Below are 16,769 nucleotides of genomic sequence, written 5' to 3'. Positions count from 1 at the left end.
CTCGCGACACACACAGTACAGTCACGCTTAAGGGCACCAGGATTCCGGGTTTGCGCGTATGCGCGGTCCCTTTGGATGCTCGTGCGCATAGACACAACACCCTACACGTCCCAGACCCACGAAACTCCCTACGGCTCAGCCCCAGCCCACCCGGGCCGCCCTTCCCTCGAGGCAGCCTCCCGTCTCTCCTCCTCTCGCTTCTCCTCCTCCTCCGCCTAAAGATGTACAAAACACTCCTCGGAAGCAACCCCGGCGCTCGGCTCCTCCCTCCCCGCCCCCGGGCCGCCGCTCCCCCATTCATTTTCGGCCGTCGCCGGCTAAGTCCCTCCCCCGGCGTAGCCCGGCCTCCGCCGCTCCCCGCCCGGAGACCGCGGCGCACTTGGACTTCCCTCTCCATTCGCCAGCCGCCTCGCTCCCGGACCCCACGGCTGCAAACTGATCTGGCGCGGGGGGAGGAGGAGAGCGCAGGCGAGCGAACCCGCGCGAGAGAGAGAGAGCGAGCGAGCGAGCGAGCGAGAGCGAGAGCGAGAGAGCCGGGAGGCAGAGGGAGTAGTGACCGCCTTCCGGAGCCGGGATTCATGCCTGTCCTCGGGACCAGCGAAGGGGACTTTACGGCTGAGTATGAGCCAGGCTGCTAGGAGCCAGGTACCCCCACGCCTGCAGTCCCCGCGCCGTCCCCGGAATGCGAGCTGGACGCAGGGCTCTCCCAAGTTCCCACCGAGCCGAATAAAAAGCGTCCGCCCGCAGCTCTCCGCCAAAGACGGACATTGACTCCAGGTAAGGCGGCGCCGGGTGTAGCGCCCCGCAGCCCCGCTGCCCTTGGACCCAGCCCCGGACCGCATTCGGGGCGCCCGCGCGCTCCCCCGCCCCTCCCCCTCCCGGCAACCTTGTCCGCTCTTCACCTGGCCGCCCCTTCGCCTCCAAGTCTTCTCCAGTTCTAAGGAGGGGGTTCCTGTGCCTGGGGCTCAAAGGGTTAATTGCGGGTTTGAGTGAGAGGCGTGTGTGTCCCCGCGCGCTCCCGACGTGTGCACCATGGTGGGAACTTGATGTGGTGCTAGTGTGTGTTTGCGTGTGCGGCGTCGTTTGCGTTTGATGCGTGTGTTTGTGGTGTGTGTGTGTGTGTGTGTGTGTGTGTGTCCGTGTGTGTAGGGAGGGGTGAAAAGAGAGAGGTCCTATAACCTACTTACGGCGCGATGTGTGTGTGCATGTTTGTACGTATGTGTTTGTATGTGTGCCCTCGTGTGTCTTTTTAATTAGGTCTCTCCAGCTTACACGGAATGGGACCCTTACTATAGGATCACGTAGTCATCGGGAAACCCGCTGTGGACTTCCTCTTGGGGCTCTGAGCTTGGGGTTTGGGGAGGATTATGGGGCTGTAGATGGCACCTTATTTAGCCCAATGTCGGTACCCTTGAAGGAAAATTCCTCTAAACGGTGGAATCCTGCTACGCTGGGACCCACCGCTTAATATGAAAGAGACATGGCCAACCCCCGAGGCAAATGAGACGCTGTCACTTTAAATTCCACACTGGGCAGACTCCAAGATTCTGATGGGAATTTGGAGACACTGGATAGTGGGTGACAGAGAAAGGGGGACGTCAGCGGTGGGCTCCTTATCTGGGGCTTGGAAAGTCTGGGATAGGGATTTACCCTGCGTCCCCGTTTGCGATCAACACAGACCCTCCGGCTTCTGGTGCTTTTGGGGAGGATCTGGGCAAGTTTGCATGGATCCCCATCAGGGGAAAGGAGAAAGCGTCCTCGGGGACTTGCTCATCCATCACAGTTGCAAAGGGTCTCAGAGGAAATTTCATTTGGGGGCAGCTCTGGATGATATGGAAGGAGATGGATGGGGCACTTTCCTAAGACAGATTCGTCTTTCTTTCCCCATTTCAGGCGGGGAAGCCCCCAGAGAGTCTCTTCCTAAATATGCCTCTCCATGGCTCCCCTGGAGTTAGGGGGATATTGGGAGAAGGCAGAGAGGTGGAGAGGGAGAGCGAGCGAGAGAGAGAGAGAGAGAGAGAGAGAGAGAAAGTGAGAGAGTGTTTCAGTACTGAGGGAGATCTACAATTTGAAAAGGGGCTGTGAGTGGGGAACCCATGACAGAATGTGGCAGCAATTGACTTAAACTGCTGTCGGTTTGCACCTCGCGTCTGTCACTTGGCTCCAAAATACTGCCAAGGGCAGGGGGGCCGTGGAAGAATCTCAGCCAGGAAGGTGGTTTGGGTCAAGGCCCTCTTTCTTCTTTCCTCCATCTCCTGGGAGGCTCTTTAGGTAGGTCCCTTGGCCACCCTGGCTTGGTACAGTTGGGCTTGGGCTCTGGGGCCAGCCATTGATTTGATTCCCAGCTGCCTCTTAAAGGCTTGCCCTACTCAGCAAAAATGCTGAGTTTTACTGCTGTTAGCATGGCTTCCAGACTCGGCAGCTGTTACTTTCTCAAGGTAAGCGGCAGCCGTTTTGCTCTCAGGCAGGGAGGCTAGGAGAAGACAAGGGCTGTGATGCTGGGACACAGCCTCTTGTCTAGCTCAGCTTGGAGGGGCCGCTGAAAAGGCCTCTTAGGGGAAAAAAGTAGAAATATACTTGATCTAAAAAATGTACGCATATATTCTAGGAAGAAATATGTATGTATATAAATATACGTGTATATATATGTATATATACGTATATGTACATATATATCTCACACACACACACACACACATATGTTCATATTCTGGGGAGAGATAAAAGCAAACATGTATTTGTAGGAACCTGCCCTAGCGCGGGTGGGTTCTACCTGCAGGCACTTGCAGACATACCATTCTCTGTCCAGAGGCTGATACCTCAGGCTGAAGCCTTCACATAGCCACAGAGAATCTTCTTCAGGAAACTCATGTCAGAGCAGAGCTCCCTGGATTATCTTGGGTAGGGGGTACTAGGGCCAAGGAGAAGACCCCTTTTTGGGAACTGCCTAATTTTCTCTCTTTCCTAATTCGTAGACAATCGAAGCTGGAAGGAATATTAAAGAGCAGAAAGGCAGGACTCTGTGGCCTAAAGAGGGAATGAGAATTCCCCAACATTCAGTAGTGGGTTAGTGGCATGCCCAGGACTAGAATCTAGGCTTATCAGCTAGATCAATACCGTTTCCACTCCTCCCACACTGCCTGGGACTGTATATTGCTCCCACCCCGTCTTGCCACCCTGCCACCATGACCCCTATGAAGACAATCGCTTGTATTCCCTCATCAAACTTCACATTTTCAGAGATGCATTTCAGGGTTTTTCTACCTGGAAACATGACCCTGAAGAGAAAAGATCCAATGCCTCAATCACTGTTCCCAAAAGATACACACACACACACACACACACACACAGACGCACAGACACACAGACACACATGGTGGGGCGGGAGGGGGGAGGATTGAGAGAGAGACAGAGAGACAGAGAGAGAACATAGATTCCTTCTCCAATGTCTTTAGGGAATTACTGACAAGCAAGGACCCAGTACTGAGTGTGACCGGTAGGCAGAACCCAGCAAAGTATCTGGTCTGTATCTGAGATTTTTATTAAGGAATGCACTGGTTTTCAGAGAGCAAAATGTACACCCATCTACCAATGCAAATACTTCAGGCAAATTAATTTCTTTATATTAATTAGAATCTCACCCCTAGACATTAATACATATTACAGGCACAGAAGCATATGCAAGCACACATGCATAGATGTGCTTATACACACATGTGCACACAAAGATCCAGAAACCTTTCCTACTTGCTACATTTCCAAAAAAGAGAACTTCCACACCAAATTGTGTTCTCCCATATGAAGCTTCTCCCATGTGAAGACTAGGACTCATAAACTCCAGGGAAGGAGAAATGTCAAGCCTTGTGAAAGACAGACCCTGGAGAAGTCAGTATCGAGTTCACTCAAAAGCGTGCTCTTAGACTTCCAGATGCCTGTTTCGGGGTGCAGGCAAGTACTGAAAAACAAGGGGGTTTTAGGCCCATCTGCAATAGAGCCTTTTCCATGCAGGATTTTCCGGGGCTAGATGGCACTTTAGTTCCCAGAAGGGGGAGCTGTGACTCCATTTCAACCAAGGAGAAACAGCTCAGAGATTCCAAATCAGCTCTTGGGCCCCCGTTGAGTTTAGACGACCCAGCTCAGGCTGCAATGAGTATCTTTGCCGCTGGTACAGGCAAGAATTGTAAAAACACCCTCCTCTGATCAGTTCAAATTCAACATCTCTTTCTTAGTGCTTGCAAGAGTTTATGTTATGGATCATAAAGTCCTCTATTTTTCTGAAAAGGTCTTTGCCCAAAGGCCCCTTCAGTTGTGCAAGGAGACATTTTTTGATTTGCAACCTCTCTCTTTTCCCCTCCCAGTTCCTTAGAGGAAATCGCCAGTACATTATCACTTGAATGGGCCATTAAGGTTAGACATACCCTACCCTTCTTTTCCTGCTTTTCCCGTGCTGAAATACGAAGCTTAACAAATTGGCTGCTGAACTACTGGTAACCATGTTAAAGACAAGATGGAGGTCGTGTGAAAGAAGACAGGTCCTTAAATGTCATTCTTCAAATAATTTTTCCAGTTGTGCTCCCTTCTGCAAAGATTATCTTTATTATTCTTTCCACCATCTCCCACATTCAGCCACAACTTTTAACAAAATTCCACCCATATTTCAACATCTAGCTCAAATGACCCTTCCAAGAAGTCTTCTCAAGATCTTATTTTGGAATTAATCTCTTTATCACCTGATTTTTCTGTACCATTTTATCTGAAACTCTATTTTAGTTTGTGTCTCTGTTTGCCCGCTTTATAGCGCCGGGGGTATAGGTCTATCTTACCCTCTTCAGTATGGTCTCAGGAGCATCTTTGTATTCCAGGGACTGACACAGAGTAGTTGCTTTATAAATGTTTGCCCTTGCATTTCCTGTTGCATCTCAATAGCAACTGTCATCTCTCTCTCTGTCTCTCACACTTTCTAGCTAACAATTGCTTCATGTTCATTTAAAGCAATGCCATTACGGCATTTTTGCCTATACCAAGAATATGGGGATTCCAATGACAATATAGACAGATGAAAATTAGATCCTACTTGGAAGTGAACATTGACTTTCTGTGTTCCAGGGTCTTTAGTTTTGTTCTCCCATGTAGTCGTTCTTTCCACCCAGTGGGACAGATACAGCCCCTTTTACAGAAGAGGAAAGTGAAGCCCAGGTTGGTTAGACTCCTTGATCAAGGTCACACAACCATCACAGCTAGATTTTGAATCTGTCTTCCTTCTTACGTCATCTTTGCTCTTTTCACTGGACCACTGAGTTAATGGTAACTGTTATGAATGGCTGGCAGCATCGGGTTGTTCAATAGATGCTAGGAATAGCTGGGAGTTATTATGAGCTCTTTGAAATTGATGGTATGAAGGTATCATGAGTCACTGGATCAAAGAAAACCTCTGAAGGTTTCTCAATAACCAGACTTTTCTCCGTTTTCAGGAATGACGAGTCCTTTTTGTAATGCCAGTAATACATGACCATTCAGTCTCAGTTTTAGTACTTTTAGTGATAGCAAGTTCATTACCACACAAACCAGCCTATGTCATATTTGAAGAGCTTTGTTGGAATATTTTCTTACTTTGCCCCTAAATTATCCTTCTATCCATATGTCTCTGAAATCACACAAGTGCAATTCTCTTCCAGTTGTCAGTTCTTCGAATATTATGAAAACATAATTATTTCACAACAATTTTCTTTCTGAATAGAGGGGATTGTCTTCACAGCCCTGTCTTCTGTAGCATCTGCTTGGAGGCCTCTTGGCACCCTGAATACTGTCCTAGGGAAATTGTCTAGTTTACCTCACTTTTAGGGCTTCGATGCCACCAAAAAAAAAAAGGGAAGGATGACCTGAAATTGAGTGAGGATTTATTCAACAAATATTTATTGGGTGTCTACTGTTTGCCAAGCATTGCTGTAGACGAGAGCTGTCAAATAGAACTGTCTGTAATGATGGACATGTTTTTTGTGCTGTCCAATATGGTAGCCACTAACCATATATGATTGCTGAATACTTGAAATGTGGCCAGTGTTGCTGATGAACTGAATATTTAATTTTATTTAACTTATATTAATCTTTAATTTACATAGCTATATGTGGCTCATGGCTACTGTATTGAATAGCATAGGTCTGGGCTTTAGAAATGTAGCATGAACATGGCCATGGCCTTGTTTTCATTAAGCTCACACTCTAGAGGAGAGAGATGAATAATCAATGAGTAAACAAATAGATAAGCAAGATAATTTTATATAATATTAAATGTCGCACCACTAGTTGTGGTAATGTGCTAGAAAGGAATGTGAATGGTATAATTTTCGATTGAGTAGCCAGGAGAAGCCTTCTCTGAGAAAGTGATATTGGAACTGAGGCTTAAATGAGAAGGAACCAGCTATGTAATTTTGTGGGGAAAGAGCATTAGAGGCAGAGAGAAGAATAAAATGGAGTTGGCCAGGCTTGGTGGCTCATGCCTGTAATCAAAGCACTTTAGGAGGCTGAGGTGGGAGGATCGCTTGAGCCCAGGTGTGTGAGACTAGCCTGGGAAACATAACAAGACCCCATTTCTACAACAATAATAATAATCATTAAAAAAACAGCTGGGCACCTGTAGTCGCAGCTGTTCAGTAGGCTGAGGTTGGAGAATCATTTGAGCCTGAGAGGTTGAGGCTGCAGTGATCTGTGATTGCACTACTATACTACAGCTGAGCAGCAGAGTAAGACCCTGTTTCAAGAAACAAAACAAAACCAAACAAGCCACGGAGTCATTTCATTTGGACAAGCTTAGGAAGTCTAAGAGATGGACTACCTGCCAGTGTGGCTGAAGCTTTCAAATTGGTGACATGACATAAAAGGGAATTAGGAAGGTAGGCAGGGGCAGATCACAATGGCCTGTACAGCAGAGTGAGAAGTTTTGACATCTTTTCCTTGACATCTCTGGTTGGAAGGCAGGTAGTTTGAGGACTAAAGAGAGTTTGAGAATTGACAGAAGGTCATTGTCAAGTACTCTTGATGGGTTTTTTTATTATGTCCATTTTTAATTAGTAATTTCAACAAGTTTTCTCATTTTAATTTCTAGTCCTGCTCTGAATGCCATACCCTGGAGATACAACAGTCTAAAGGGAGGAGGAGAAACAAGAGTAGGGGAAATGGATAGAAAAGGAAGGAGAGAATGAATATGTGGGGATAAAGTAATTTAAATGAAGTCTTGCGAAAAAGAATGAAAGCTGGAAGTTTTCAGTTTGGATCAGCAAATATTTATTGCATATCTTGTCGTGGAAAGGCTTTGGACAAAGTGACTTGGGGGGTATGGTGATGAATCTTGCTAGGTGCTGGCAACCTAATAGTACTGATCTGCAAATCTATAAATAATTATCATTCATGATAGATTGATAATTGTCACTTCAGAAGTTCTGTGAGAATTTTGGGTAAGGGGAAGTCTCAAGGAAGACACTTCAGTAGTGATAGTGGTGAGGAGGATGTCGACAGTGAACTGTAAGGTCTCAGAGATCACAGGCAGTATCTTTTTCTTTTATGTCTCCATTAATTCAGAATATTATACAATAAGAGCACAGGGACTCAGAGTACCTGATTCCAGCCCTGGCTTCTATCACTATATATCTAGACCTCCTCAAGAACCTATCTTTATCTCTCCAGGCTTGCCTTCTGTAAATTGAGAAGGGCCCAGCTGTGGCTTGCTTCACTGAAGGTATATTGCCTGGCTCTATGAAAATGTTGCAGTCGGGCGCGGTGGCTCATGTCTGTAATCCCAGCACTTTGGGAGGGCGAGGCGGGTGGATCACGAGGTCAGGAGTTCGAGACCAGCCTGACCAACATGGTAAATCCGTGTCTCTACTAAAAATACAAAAATAGCTGGGCATGCTGGCGTGCGCTTATAATCCCAGCTACTCAGGAGGCTGAGGCAGGAGAATCGCTTGAACCCGGGAGGCAGAGGTTGCAGTGAGCTGAGATCGCACCACTGCACTCCGGCCTGGGTGACAGAGCAAGACTCTGTCTCAAAAAAAAAAAAAAAAAAAAAAGCAAAAACTGTAGCTGGGCATAATGGTGCACACCAGTAGTTCCAGCTACCTGGGAGGCTGAGGTAGGAGGATCACTTGAGGTAGGAGAAGTTGCCGTGAGCCAAGATCATGCCACTGCACTCCAGCTTGGGTGACAGAGTGAGGCTCTGTCTGAAAAAAAAAAAAAAAAGAAGAAGAAGAATATGTTGCACGACAAAGTTCTTGTAAAAGCAGAGAGAGACACACACGGTAGCTGTGCTTTCTCATAGGATTTAGATGTCTTCTAAAAAATAAGCAAATTTAAAAGAGGTCATACCTTACAGCACAGACTGTGTTTCGGGACAGTGTGGCTGAGTGGTGGTGAGATAGTGATTCTATGCTGTGGTGGCAGCTCCTGATATCAAAGTGATTAAGTGTTAACATGAAACCCACTGTCCTCATGGAACACAGCAGCCCAGAAAGACTGCCTAGAGATCCATAGACAGTCCTTGCTACTGAGGGGGCAAAGAAGACAATTAAGGAGATAATGAGGCTGAGAAAAAATGAAATTAATGTTTTTTTTTTTTCATGTGAGGGTGAAAGGGATCTTTGTCTCCTGAAGGAACTATCTTTTGGAGATTGCAAGTGGCCTTAAGGAGAATAGACTGAATGAGACTGGGTATGAGAAAGTTAAGAGTCATAAATTACCCGGGCTTCCTGCTATCCCCACACAGAAGTGGAGAGCCTGGCAAGGACACAAAATATATCATTCTGAACAAATTTTGTTCTCAGTTTGCAGAGGTTTTCTCACAGGGTGCAGAGTTGTACACAAGGAAGTTGGGGCCATCTTGGGATAGCTAGGAGACTGTATTCCCCCAAGGGTGGGAGGTAGATTAATAAGGCAATTAACAAAAGCAACATGCAACCATTTTTGTGTAAACTGCAGAGGTCAGAGCAGCAGGGCTCTTAGCAAATGGCCTACGTGAACAGCTAGAACCCTTTGTAAGGGTTAACCCAGTACTGGCCCTGGGAGGTTTCTAAGATATAATTTATCTAGCCTTTCAAAGGTCCTGCAAATGAGCCATTGGGAACCTCTGTGAGAAATAATGGATCTTGGGGATAATGGAGAACAGCCGCGTTGCAGATTACAAGCTGATTCAGATGGAGGAAAGGCAGACATCCAGGATATGATTGCTTTTTGGGGAAAAAGTGGTGAATTCTCAAGTCTCTATTCTAAGATTTAGCAATCCGCAAAAGTAGGTGAAACTCTAGTAGGCTGTGGAATTCCTAGAGTCCCCAGGAGCTCCAAGATAAACCTAGAAGAGCAAACAGAGAACTGTGAAAGAGACAACTGCCTTCCGTAAGTACGTTTCCCTTTACATGGTAGTGGATAAGCCAGATTTCTTATGGAATTTGATGGGTTCTGAGTTTACAGGCGCATGATAAAGGATGACCTACAGGAAGCCTGGGCTGGCAGGATAAAAACATCTGCACAAGCATATAGGGGCCATTAGAAAAGAAAATCAGCACTTTGGTATGCTTAGGAAAGATTGAAAAATAGATTACCTGGCAAGGGTTGGTAATACGGTTTTGCTGCTGGGACACATTTTGGAGACACTGTTCTTTTAGGTGAAGTGGTCCACATCAAATGCCATTGCTAGAGTTAGCCAAGGCTAGGGAGGACTGAGAGGGCTTCTAAAGAATTTTATTCTGAATGTATATCAATAGGACAACAACATTGAAAGTCCAGTGAAGGCTTGCAAATGATTCCTGAAACTATTACCAAGTCAGCTCCAGTTTTTGTTTACCGCTCTCTCTTCCCTGACAGTGGGAATGATACATGTAGGCAGAGCATGGACTGGAATTTGAAGGGGCTCTGGAAGGATCTTCATCCATAACATTTAGAGGTGGCTGAAATGTCACTGCCCTAAAGCCGTTCTTGGAGTGGAAAAGTGGATGTGCCAAGCATGTGACATATTCTTTGTGTTGCAATGGATATTTGATGTAGATATCCTACTGAATATTCTCAACAAGCTCACGCATAGGTTGTATTGTGCTCCATCCTAGAGATGTTGAAACTGAGCTCAGAGCAGTAATGCCACTTGACCAAGGCCATATACTGAGTCAATTGTGTTTTGTTGTGGATTTGAATCTACTTCTTTGTGACTTGAAAGTACAGAGGTTGAAACTTGGGTCTGCTGGAGTTTGAATACCTGCTCTGCCACTTACTAGCTATTTGATGTGGAACAGATTACCTGATGTTTCTGTGCCAGTTTTCTTATCTGTAAAATGAGTACTATAAGAATAGTAACTCCAGGTTTGGCATGGTGGCTCACACCTGTAATCCCAGCACTTTGGGAGGCTGAGGCAGGAAGATCGCTTGAGGCCGGCTGTTTGAGCCCAGCCTGGGCAATATTTAGCAAGACCCTGTCTCTACAAAAAATTTAAAAAATAATTAGCCAGATGTGGTGGCATGTGCCTGTAGTCCTAGCTACTTCGGGGGTGCTGAGGCAGGAGGATTACGTGGGCCAAGGCATTCAAAGTTGCAGTGAGCTGTGATCATGCCACTGCAATTCAGGGTGGGTAACAGAGTCAGATTCTATCTCAAAAATAACAACAATAATAATAGTAACTTCATAGAGGTATGTGTGGATTTAATTAGTTTGTATGATAGGTGCCTCAGACAGTGCCTGGCAGATCATCAACACTATATAAACATTAACTGTTACTGCTTTTTATGATTTCCACACCGTCTTATATTAGATTAGCCATTGCTCATACTCTCAGGTATGTGCTCAAACTGGAAATAACATGTAGGAAAAAAAGTATTGTTAGGTTCAAGGCACTGCCTTGCAAATGAATGCGCTCAATTATTTCTACTAACCTCCCCATCATGTGGCAGCGGGATAACAGTGATTAGAGGAGAGAGTGAGAAAGTAGGATAAGGCATGGGAGAATGCAAAATGACAGAGGCAGATTTTTAAATTCTCTATGTTATATATAACAGGCCAGAAATGAGATATAGATGTAAAGACCAGATATAGACATAGCATCACCTACCATAAAGGCAGAAAGTTATCTTCAACACAATCCAGCTCAAATTCCAACCTCTCTCTCTCTTTTTTTTTTTTTTCTTAGAGATGGAGTCTCGCTCTGTCACCCACGCTGGAGTGCAGTGATGTGGTCCCAGCTCACTGCAACCTCCACCTCCCGGGTTCAAGTGATTCTCCTGCCTCAGCCTCCTGAGTAGCTGGGACTACAGGCACACGCCACCACGCCCGGCTAATTTTTTTTATTTTAGTAGAGATGGGGTTTCACTGTGTTGCCGAGGCTGGTCTAGAACTCTTGACCTCAGGTGATCTGCCCGCCTCAGCCTCCCAAAGTGCTGGGATTACAGGTGTGAGCCACCACGCCCGGACTTTCCTTTTTTTTTTTTTTAAAATACATATAAACTCTTTTTAAGATCAATCCGTATCTGAGTTGGTTTTAGAACCTTCGCCTTTTGTATCCCATCTCACTTTTGATTTGGTTTTCTAATATATAAGACAGGGTATTCTTCAGGTGCATATGGGAAAGTAGATGATTCACAGCATGATGGATGCTCTTGTGTGAACTGTGTTTACCAGCCTCCTTCTTATGATTCCCCTATTCATCCTTATTCTCATTTATTTTATTAAGTGTTCGCATGTTGTCACACGTTATATCTCATTTAACCTTTACAGTAACACTCTGAAATTGTAACTATTCTCCCCATTTTCCAGATGAGAACACTGTGGGTCAGAGGTAAAAGGATTTGCCCCAAGATATACAATAAGTGAAAGCATCAGGTTCCAAGCCCAGTGTATGTTATCAGCGAGTGTATGTTCTGTATGTATGTATGTTCTGTCTTTGAATTGCCATTCCTTTATCCACCAGCTGAAGGCATTGTGGATTAGCAGCGTGGTGGTGTCCCAAAGACAAGGTTGAATATTGCTGCCTGATCTCTATTGTCTTGGGCTAGGTTAGTCATTGCAAATCTTCATCCACTCTGTCATGCAGACTCTGCCCTCAATCCTGATCCTGTACATGCCTAAATGAGAAAGGCATCCATCTTTCATGTTCTAGGAGATGCTATAAATGGTGCCACTGGAAGGAGCTCTCTTAAATCTCCTTAACAATCTGCATTTTGCTTTCTCTCTTTATCTGTCAGCATCATGAATATCTTCCACTCTTCTAGTGCTTTCTGGCTGCCAACTTCATAGCCTCTTAAAATAGTAATTTAACTTCACAATGCCTCGGCAGGAAACCTTAGCTTAGCATGTTTATCTGCACCCTTAGTTCAAATGCTGCTGACACCAGGATCAGTAGTTACAGAATGAGCTGCTTTCTAACTCTGGGCCACAGCCAAGAGCCAGAATCGTATTTTTCCTGGGAGTAGAACCACCAAAGCCACCAGTCATAACAGTAACACTTTTTCAAGCCAGCAAATAGCAGGGTTGAGTTAGCCCAAATTGTGACAGCCAGATGTTGCAATCTCTCTGTCTGTCTCTGTTTCTTTCTCTCTGCTTCACTTATACACACACACACGCGCGCACGTGCGCACGTGCATGTATAAAGAAAGGAATATTGAACATGGTTGAGAACAGGTAGAAAGAGGAGCAGTTGATATACCAGAAAATGTCCAAAGCAGATTTCTCCTTCTCTAGTAATAGAACGTGAGCCCAGATATGATATTAAGATCACCTACTATCAGAAGATAATCTTGGGGTGGGACTTCTATCTAAAAATGGAATGAGGAACACATGTGACCAATAAATGTATAAAATACAGGATATTTTTTTCTCCGGTAATCAAATAAATGAAAATAGCAATGCGATGCTGTCATCAAAATGGCTGTTTAATTTAATGGCAGCATCCGTTTTGGCAACAATGCAAGGAAAAGAACACTGTCACACAGCATTGGTGGAAATCTATATTGAGTATACCCTTTTATGAAATATGATTTTCATTCTTTCATAAACAAACAAACTTTCTTTTTTTTTTGAGACGGAGCCTCACTCTGTTGCCCAGGCTGGAGTGCAATGGTGCAATCTCGGTTTACTGCAACCTCCGCCTCCCAGGTTCAAGCGATTCTCTTGCCTCAGCTCCCGAGTAGCTGGGATTACAGGCGTGCACCACCATGCCCAGCTAATTTTTGTATTTTTAGTAGAGATGAGGTTTCACTGTGCTGCCCAGGCTGGGTCTTGAACTCCTGATCTCAGGTGATCCACCCATCTTGGCCTCCCAAAGTGCTAGGATTACAGGCGTGAGCCACTGTGCCCAGCTAAACAAACATTGTTTATTGAGCACTCATCCTTTGCCAGATGCTTTTTTATGAGCTATGAATACAGCAGGGAATCAAACTGACCAAGTTCTTACCATCATAGAGCTGACATTTAATTGAGAAAGAAGATAATTTATAAATAAAGAAGTAAACATGTAGTGTATCGGAGAGTGAAGTGTGATAGAGAAAAAGGAGATAATGCATGTGGACCAGATGGCCTGGTGAGAGAGGACTTGCTGTTTTATATAGGTGGGTAGGAAAAGCCCTCACTGGGATGCTGACATTGGAGCAGAGATCTGTAGGAAGTCAGGGATAGAGTCAGGTGGGTATCTGGGGGAAGAGCATTCCAGGTGGAGACAGCAAGCATAACATTTTTGAGATGGGACTGTCAGTGCATACGGAAACCAGTGTGACTGAAGTGGAATAACCCATAAGAAGTAGGGGGAGAAAGAAGAGAGACATTATTGCGAAAGCAGGGGTTAGATCTCTATCTTGATCTTTATAATTTCTATCTCTATTTCTGTCTCTATCTTTATCTCTATACCTATTTTTTAAAAAGAAAAGAAGGTGCAAATGCTTTTGAGGAAAAAAAAAAGTGTCCCCTTCTAAGAAGTCAGTTAATTAGATGTGTACAAGTCTGTGAAGAAGAAACGTTATCAGAGTGTTTGGAGAAAAAAGGAAAACAAAACAAAGCATAGAATGGAATCCTCTGTGGTCCTTAAGAATGATATTAGGAAAGCACATTTGTACATTAGAAGGTGGGATGAAGATAGGGTGTATCTTTTTTTTTTTTTTTTTTGAGACAGAGTCTCGCTGTGTCGCCCAGGCTAGAGTGCAGTGGCGCGATCTCAGCTCACTGTAGGCTCCGCCTCCCAGATTCACACCATTCTCCTGCCTCAGCTTCCCAAGTAGCTAGGACTACAGGCACCCGCCACCAGGCCCGGCAAATTTTTTTGTATTTTTAGTAGAGGTGGGGTTTCACCGTGTTAGCCAGGATGGTCTCGATCTCCTGACCTTGTGATTCGCCCGCCTTGGCCTCCCAAAGTGCTGGGATTACAGGCGTGAGCCACCATGCCCAGCCGGGTGTATCATTTTTAAACAGGTCTGACAACAACAGTACCTTCCTTCTAGTTATGCTGTTGAGAATGAATGTCGCATGTACAATGCACTTAGCAACATGCCTCACATACAGTAAGTACTCAATAAATGGCACATATGACATTTATCAACATCAACTTTTTTTGTGAATTACCAATTTTAAAAAGCATAAGGTTCAAAATATCATATAGAGCATGATTATTTTGTATGATGTATCCTAGTATTTGAATAGTCATCTTTGGGTGACGGGTTGTAGTGAATTTCATTCTTTGATTTTACCTGTATTTCCTAATATTTCTTTAGTGAATGTGTATTGCTTGTGTAATCAGCATTTTAATTAGTGGGATATGGGGGATCAGTGAGCAATTTGTGGTAGGAACAGGAGTCAAAGCAAGGGAGAAAGCTTTAATTCTGTTTTCTCAATTTCTAAGTCATTCATCCACCCTAAATCGAATTTAAATAGACTTAGTTTTTTTGTCTGTTTTGCTCAATCTTGGCCTGAGCAATAATGCCCATAAAAACTGGAAATTTGTCAAGTGATTTATACTTACTTTTTTTCTCTGAGACAGGGTCTCACTCTCTTGCCCATGCTGGAGTGCAGTGACATGATCATAGTTCACTGTAGCCTTGGATTCCTGGGTTCAAGCAATCCTCCTGCTTCAGCCTCTTACGTAGCTGTGACTACAGGCACATGCCACTACACCTGGCAAGTTTTTATTTTTATTTTTTTTTTAGAGATGGGGGTCTTGCTATGTTGCCCAGGCTGGTCTTGAACTGTTGGCCTCAAGCGATCCTCCTGCCTTGACCTCCCAAAGTGCTGGGATTACAGGTGTGAACCACCATGGCTGGCCTGATGTCTACATTCCCTGGACCCTCACATCCCTTAAGTTTTCTCACTTGTAAAATGAAGCCTGAGATTCTATGGAGATTCTAAGAAAACCACTGAAGCCCACCACAAAAGCAGGGAGAGGTTGAGCAGGTAAGCCTGGGTCTGAGATCATCCCCACCTTGCCACCCACATCAGAGCAGCTCCACGTTTTCCACTTGCTTCATTACATTTTTGTGTAAGCTTTGAATAAGGGGTTCCCAGGCTTTAAAACATGACTTGAAATCATTGGTTTACACTTCAAATCATCTCTAAAAGTGGATTTATGAGTGATGGATTTTGTCCTATTTTTTCATTTAATTTTTACTAATATTCTGTATAGCATACTTTAGGAAACTCTACACTAGACAAATGTATTTTCCATAAAAACCAGAATATCAGGCATGTCAAAAAATGTATACAAGCAATTCTGATAATTCATATTATTTCAGAAATGATGATGATATTTTAAAAAAATTACCAGAGAATAATAAGAAGGGAAGCTTCCCAATGGTAAGAAGGGGTGTTTAATGTAAGTTTCACCTCTTTCTCTCTTCCTCATTCTCTCCCTAGTGGGTCAAGGGAGAGGGAGGGGTTAAAGATGACTTCCTCCAAGATTGTTCCAGATCTATCGAGGCCTGCTCTCTCTAAATAGTGCTTCCAGGAACAGCAGGGTCTCAATTATCTCACCGTGGGCTGTGAAATTCTAAAAAAAAAAAAAAAGTGCTCAAAACAAAATTAAGTTTAATTTGCTTTAATTGAAAAATAAACACATGCCATGTATAGCACTCTCAATAGGAGGAGAAAGGGATAGAAAATGAAATGAACAGTTGGGTGTAGAAGGCCCTCAATTATTGGATACTCTGAAATGGGAACTGGTATTGATTGAGAAAATAAATTCAGAGTTAAATTCAGGGACAGAAAATGTGGGCCTCCTCTCTAAGCAACAGTTTTCTTAATTTCTCATGATGATATTTTTATTATTATTAAGAACATAAAGCAGATGTGGAATAAAGGAAGGAACTCTAACATGAAACCACAGAGTTGGAGTTTCACTCTTTTTCTAACACTGGCATTATGTGATATTTGGTAAGTGTCATTTCTCGGCCTCAGGTTCCTTGTCTGTAAAATGGGGATAATGATTCATATATCACTGGATTCCTATGAGGATTGGATAGTTAATATACATGGAAGTTCTAAAGTACTGTTAAGAGATGATGGAGAAGGATAAAGAGGAAAAGGAGGGAAAGGTGGAGGAAGGTTAGAAGGAGGCAATGAAAAATAAGGAAGAGGAAGAGCACCACAATGATTCAATCAACTCATTCAAGCACAATATTTATTGAGAGTCTTCTATGTTCCAGGCCTTGTGCTAGATGCTGGGAATAAAAGGACAAGAAATAGCTGAGGCTTGCCTCGGTGGCACCAAAATTCTAGCAATAGATATTCTGAATCTTTAGGCCATAAAATGAAGTCAAGAAGGAGA

The 16,769-nt window shown here is 44.2% G+C and overlaps 1 protein-coding gene across 1 annotated transcript in view; it reads left to right on the top strand.

Annotated features, from left to right (window-relative positions):
* Positions 1 to 346: 346 nt before the first annotated feature.
* Positions 347 to 16,769, top strand: part of BRINP1 (BMP/retinoic acid inducible neural specific 1) — a 198,886-nt gene continuing 182,463 nt past the window's right edge. The window contains exon 1 of the mRNA XM_009244809.4: positions 347 to 777. The gene's annotated coding sequence lies outside the window, so the exon portion shown is untranslated. The remainder of the gene's footprint in view (positions 778 to 16,769) is intronic.

Source organism: Pongo abelii, chromosome 13 (assembly GCF_028885655.2).
Source record: "Pongo abelii isolate AG06213 chromosome 13, NHGRI_mPonAbe1-v2.0_pri, whole genome shotgun sequence".
NCBI lineage: Eukaryota > Metazoa > Chordata > Mammalia > Primates > Hominidae > Pongo > Pongo abelii.
This window is presented reverse-complemented; position numbering and strand designations above follow the sequence as displayed.